We start from the raw sequence: 6,528 nt of genomic DNA, 5'->3' as shown, positions 1-6,528 counted from the left end.
ATGAGAATGTTTACAGTGCTGGGTCTCCCTCTCCTCCCCCTCCCCTCCCCCTTCTGCTCCCCCTTTCACTTCCCTCCCCCTCCCCTTCTGCTCTCCCTCTCCTCCCCCTCCCCCTTCTGCTCTGCCTCTCCTCCCCCTCCCCTTCTGCTCCCCCTCTCCTCCCCCACCCCTCCCCTTCTGCTTTCCCTTTCCTCCCCCTCCCCCTTCTGCTCTCCCTCTCCTCCCCCTCCCACTTCTGCTCTCCCTCTCCTCCCCCTCTCCCACCCCTCCCCCTTCTGCTTTCCCTTTCCTCCCCCTCCCCCTTCTCCTCTCCCTTCCCCTCCCCTCTTCCTCCTCCATTCTATTTGGCCCTCCAGACTACTGGATGGTGCCACCCTCATTTAGTCATTCAGGACCCATCTTCCCTGTTTTAATTCTCTCTGAAAATGTCCTTACACACACATACCCTGATGTGTGCTTTATTAATCTGAGCCAGCGGTTCTCAACCTTCCTTGTGCTATGACCCTTTAATACATTTCCTCATGTTGTAGTGATCCCCCAACCATAAAATTATTCTCATTGTTACTTCATAACTGTACTTCTGATACTGTTAAAAATCATAGTGTAGGCAGATGACGCTGTCACTTTTTGCCGCTTGCTGCAGACATGGTCAACCCCATTATGTACTTTGACATCGCGGCGATGGCAAGCCCTTGGGCCATGTCTCCTTCCAGCTGTTTGCAGACAAAGTTCCAAAGACAGCAGAAAACTTTCATGCTCTGAGCACTGGAGAGAAGGGATTTGGCTATAAGGACTCCTCCTTTCACAGAATTATTCCAGGACCCGTGTGCCAGGGTGGTGACGTCACAGGCCATGATGAAATTTGAGGGTGAGAACTTCATCCTGAAGCACACAGGTCCTGGCATCTTGTCCATGACAAATCCTGGATGGCAAGCATGTGGTCTTCGGGAAGGTGAAAGAAGGCATGAACATCGCGGAAGCCGTGGGGCATTTTGGGTCCAGGAAGGGCAAGGAAGAAGACCACAGTTTCCTGCTGTGGACAACCCTAATTTCTTTTGACTTGCGGACATTTTACCCATCAAACCATTCCTTCTGTAGCTCAGGAGAGCGCCCCCTTCCCATCTGCTCTCACTGAAGTTCTTTGGGTTCCATATTTTCCTCATGCTCCTCAAGTCTAGCTGGATTGTAAAGTTAAGTTTATGATTAAGAATAAAATCTAAAAAAAGAAAAGAATCATAATTTAAATAACCAATATGCAGGATATCTAATGTGCAACCCCTGTGAACAGGTCATTCAATCCTAGAGGGGTCAGTACCCACAGGTGGAGAACCACTGATCTAGGCTCTTCTTAATCCAATCAGCATGACTAACCGCTCTTACTACAGCTTGTGTGGCTGGAATTGGCACAGCACAGATTTATAATCATGTTAGCCAGCATTCAGCCATCACCTGTCCAACAACACTGTGGACCATCCTTCTGAAGAAGCCATCACACAAAGGTGTGAACTTCTCTGAAGTGGGGACATTATTCAGTCCCTGGGAAGGAGACAATGGTGTCTGCTATGCTCTTCGAAAAGAACTGGAAATAATTTTTCCCTCCCTAATTTCCTTCACTGCAGCTACCATCTGCATTATTTTAAGACTAGCAGTGGGCAAGCCTTCCGGAGCCACCCTGAGCACAACAGTCTGAAGTAGAAGAGGCAGCACGCGCTCTCATGCCTCACACTGTCATCTCTGTTTTATACAGCCCAGATGTTGCAGCCGACGGTCTCAGCTGCGGACTGAGGGCACTGTGTTCTTCCTTGTCTTTGGCTTGATTGTCCTTTGCCCTAGGAGGGAGGGAGGGAGGGGTGGAAGCAGTCTGAAGAGTGGTCAGACTACTCCATTTTGTAAGCCCTAGCCCCACTGCTAAAGAAAACTTACAGCGTGTTTTTATCCAGCAAGGAAAAACATGTTGTGTTCTGCATTCTTGCATAACCATGAAACATCTGGTGTAACTTAGCTTAAAATTTCCTTCCAGTGTCCCATTTGGGCTAAGTGATGCAGAGACATTTTTCACCCTGACCTTCAGAGGCAACAGTGTCACAAGTCATTATCACATGAGTTTGGTCACATACGCACTAGGGACTCACCCAGGGCAGCAAGCCGCACCTCTCTATGTTCCGGCACACCACCCCTTATAAATGGTCAGGGGCTAGGAAATGGAATTTAGATATTTTAAGGCACGCGGCAAACACTTCTGAGGGCTTGGCAAGGTTCTTCTCGAACTTGAACATAATCCAGGAGGCTTCTTAAAACTGAAATCTTGTCCCTGGAACGATGGCTCAGTCAGTAAAGTGCTTGTCCTGCAAGTATAAGGACATGAGTTTGATCCCCAGCACCGAAACAAAGTCTGGCTGTAGAGGCAAATGCCTATCATAGCAGTACTGGGGAGACCGAGTCATGCAAGGTCCCTGCTCAATCAGCCTGAGTCAGCAAGCTCCAGGCCAAACTGAGAGACTGTCTCACAAAACAGGAAAGATATCTGAGGTTAACTTCTGGTGCGCGCGTGTGCGCGCGCACACACACACACACACACACACACACACACACACACACACAGAGGCACACACACACACACGCACACACACACACTCACACTAAGACCCTAGTCCTCATTCTTAGTTTCAGTTTTAGTAAGTCCGAGGACAGCTCGATGAATCTGCTTTTCCAACCAGATTGAGGTGATGCTGATGTTACTGGTCTGGGGACCATGCTTGCAGAAACACTTTAAACTTTGTTCAACCAAATCGAGGAAGGGCAAAACATTCCCACCTCATAATGTGTGGCCCCTGCTTTGCTTTGTTAAATGGATTTTTTTCCCTTTGGAAATTTGTAATCCCAAATGGGAATTACAGTGACCCCACTTAATCATTACAGGTGGAAGTGCATTTGGGCACTAACTCTTTAGGAAAAAGAAGTCAGTAAGTATTGGTACCACCTAATAAATTCCAAGTGTAGGTCTCTCTAAGGAAATAATCAGAAAGGAAAGATACATCGGGGTAATAATAATAAGCCATGATGATATGCCAATTTGTAAAACTAGAAGGCAATCACCTAGGCTAAAAACTCAGACCCACTAAAGCAGCAGTTCTCAACCTGTGGGTTGCAACCCCTTTGGGGATGGAATGACACTTTCACAGGGGTTGCCTAAGACTATCAAAAAAAATGGATATTCGTATTATGATTCATACCAGTAGCAAAATTACAGTTGTGAAGTAGCAACGAAAACAACATTATGGTTGGGGTCAGCACAACATGAGGAACTGTGTGTGAAAGGGTTGCAGCAATAGGAAGGTTGAGAGGCACTGTTCTAAAGGGCAGTCTGTTGCCCTTATGTTGCTGTTGTGAGAACTTTGGTTTCTGTAAAAACACCTGGGTGTGTTATATGACTATGTTTTTGTTTTAATCCCAGGTGGGATAGGGGAGGGTGCTTCATATTGTCCACAGCTGATAACTATGATTTGTCTCATACTCTAGGAGGGGCGTGATTTTTGCCAGCTGCAGATAGTTTAATTCTGGGGGATACTGGAAAGAGTATAAATGCCAGAGCCTGGAGAGAGGAGAGGCTCTGAAGACGATGAAGAGGACGGTGAAGAAGACAAGGAAGGAGGAGATGATGGAGAGGAAGATGAAGAAGACAAGGAAGGAGGAGGGGCAGGGGGAGGAGGAGGGGCAGGGGGAGGAGGAGGAGGAGTGGGGAGGGGGAGGGGCAGGGGGAGGAGGGGGAGGGGCAGGGAGGGGGAGGAGGAGGGGCAGGGGGAGGAGGGGCAGGGGGAGGAGGGGGAGGGGCAGGGAGGGGGAGGGGGAGGAGGAGGGGCAGGGGGAGGAGGAGGGGGAGGAGGAGGAGGGGCAGGGGGAGGAGGAGGGGCAGGGGGAGGAGGAGGAGGAGCGGGGAGGGGGAGGGGCGGGGAGGGGGAGGGGCAGGGGGAGGAGGAGGAGCAGGGGAGGGGGAGGAGCGGGGAGGGGGAGGGGCAGGGGGAGGGGGAGGGGCAGGGGGAGGGGGAGGGGCAGGGGGAGGAGGGGGAGGAGCGGGGAGGGGGAGGGGCAGGGGGAGGGGGAGGGGGGAGGGGCAGGGGGAGGGGGAGGGGGGAGGGGGAGAGGGAGGGGGAGGGGGAGGGGGAGGGGGGAGGGGGAGATGGTGGCAGCTGCTGTTCCTGGTTGTTGTTGTGCTGGGGTTTGAAGAAGTTGGAGATATCGGACAATAAAGATTGGCCCAGCCCCAAGGAACTCTAAGCCCCTAATCAGCAGGAAGTAGCCTAAAGAGGTCTCAGCCTCCTTTCCCCTCTTACCTTCTTTGTCTCCTCCCCGTGTTACGTGTTACGTGGGAGTAGGGGGGCGCAGCAGGGGGTAGGAAGGGATTGGGATGGAGTAAAGATCGGAAGGGCGAGTGATATAAGAACCCAAAAAATAAACCAAAAAAAAAAAAATACGCCAACACATCACATCACGCTATTCCTTAAAGCACAAAGGTGGCTATGTACAAAATGATAGACATATGGAAATTATGTGCATATACAATAACCCTCTATAGTGGAATATTATGTCACTGTCAAAGTGCCTAGGGAATGATTTTAATGACAAGATAAAAAGCCTGTGGTGTTTTACTCAGCGAAGAGCCCAGGACAGGATAGGGAGATGACCCAATTACTAAAGCACTTGCCTTTCAAACTAGAGAATTTGAAGCCAATCCCCAGAACCCATGAAAACATTCAGGTATGGGACTGGAGAGATGGCTCTGTTGTTAAAGTCTCCAATTGCTCTCCTAGGGCTCTGAGTATATTACCCAGCAGGGACAAGGATGTGGTTTGGTTCACACTGTCCTGTAACTCCAACTCTCAAGGGTCTGGCACCCTCTTCTGGTCTCCCTAGGCACTGCAGGGACGCACACAATTCACCCCCACCACACACATACATAATTAATAATCACAATAAGTCTTAAAATGCAAGGTGCGATAGTGGGTGTTTGCAATGCCAGTGCTGTAGAAGCAGGAACAGGTGGACCCATAGGTCTCACCACCTGCCAGTCTAGTTTGCTTGGCAAGTTCCAGGCCAACGAGAGACTGACCTGAAACAGAAAAAGGTGGATGGCCCCTGAGAAACAACTGTTTTCTAGCCTTTGTGGGCATGTGCACATAGATGAGCACACACACATGCACACACAGAGTTATTACCTGTACAGTATATCAACTGTACCTTTATACCCCCTGCCGTTGCTCCCACACAATATCCGCTGAAGAAAAACTCTGACATGAGCTCAGTGGTTTCTAGACAGAAGCATATTTGTATTCTAAATGCCAACCATCTCTTTCATCCCTAATCTCCTGAAATAATGTCTTCCACCCATAAAGCCTATCCTTCCATATTGCCCTCCCTAAAGAGTCTGTCTCTCAAAGGATCCCATCCTTCCAGAGGGTGGGTGATCATAGAGTGTACAGACACCTGACCCAAGTTGAATTCATCTGTGGCTCTTGTAAATTTGGAGGGTAAACACAACTATAATTAGGCAGCTGCTGGGCATGTATCCATGTAGATGTAGAGCTTATGAGCAACTGAGGGCAGCACCAGTAGAGGAGGCTCGGCAAACTGCAGCTTCATCCCCTACTGTGATCAGTATCCGCTACCATCGGTACAATACAGGCTCAGTAACAATGTAGCAAACACATGGCTTACTGCAAATAGCTCTGCTCCTTTATTATTCTGGTCTTGAGCTAATTCAAGTGGGTTTCTCTTCCCTGTAATTATCAAAGTAACAGGTCCATTTACATAACTTTGTTTTTTCTTATTCCCCTATGTGTTTTGCTTCTTTTGTTAACAAGGAAATATGACTAAAGTGGCAGAAATGAGCTATAGCAAAAAAAAAAAAATCAAAACAAACTTACTGACTGGAGAATCTCCTTCTGGAGTCCCTGTTCCTCCTCAGACATTTCTATTTCTCACACCCAACTTCAGAAACTGGGAGGTTTGGTTTGGTTACTTCCTTCAGTTTGGTACAAAATCCAGGAGACAGATTCTTTCAAATTTGGAAGAGGTCAAAGCAAGATTCTTTTCCTGTACCAGGCTAAGATGATCCCAACAGAAAGCAGTGTGGTTCTCCCTGTTGATTTATGGACCTGGAGCCTGGAACGAATGAGTCACGGGCAAATGGGATTGGGAGGGGTTGCACCCAACTGAAGTTTATCATTTGTAGAAGTCTGCAGGATGCTGTACAGCTGCTTACCAGTTCTTTGTGACCCTCTGGGGTCACGGGAAGCTTCCTTGGTCACAGGCTCTGTTGCAGCTCACACCAGGACTGTTAGGAATAGACCTGATGGATCCTGCTTAACTTTTTCAGGGTCACCATGCCAGGATTGCATTTTTTTTTCCTACCAGTAACCAAATTTTAATTAGAAAAATTTAATTAGAAATTAATTTTTATATTTTCTTTTAATTTATTTTATTTATATGAGTACACTGTAGTTGTTGTCTTCAGAAACATCAGAAGAGGGC

General features: G+C 48.4%; 1 pseudogene; it reads left to right on the top strand.

The window, feature by feature from the left end:
- The first annotated feature begins 348 nt into the window (after positions 1 to 348).
- On the top strand, positions 349 to 2,805 carry LOC134480062 (peptidyl-prolyl cis-trans isomerase A-like; annotated as a pseudogene).
- Positions 2,806 to 6,528: the final 3,723 nt, after the last annotated feature.

Source organism: Rattus norvegicus, chromosome 8 (genome assembly GCF_036323735.1).
Source record: "Rattus norvegicus strain BN/NHsdMcwi chromosome 8, GRCr8, whole genome shotgun sequence".
Taxonomy (NCBI): domain Eukaryota; kingdom Metazoa; phylum Chordata; class Mammalia; order Rodentia; family Muridae; genus Rattus; species Rattus norvegicus.
Note: the sequence above shows the minus strand (reverse complement) of the source record. Positions and strands in the feature narration are given on the sequence as shown.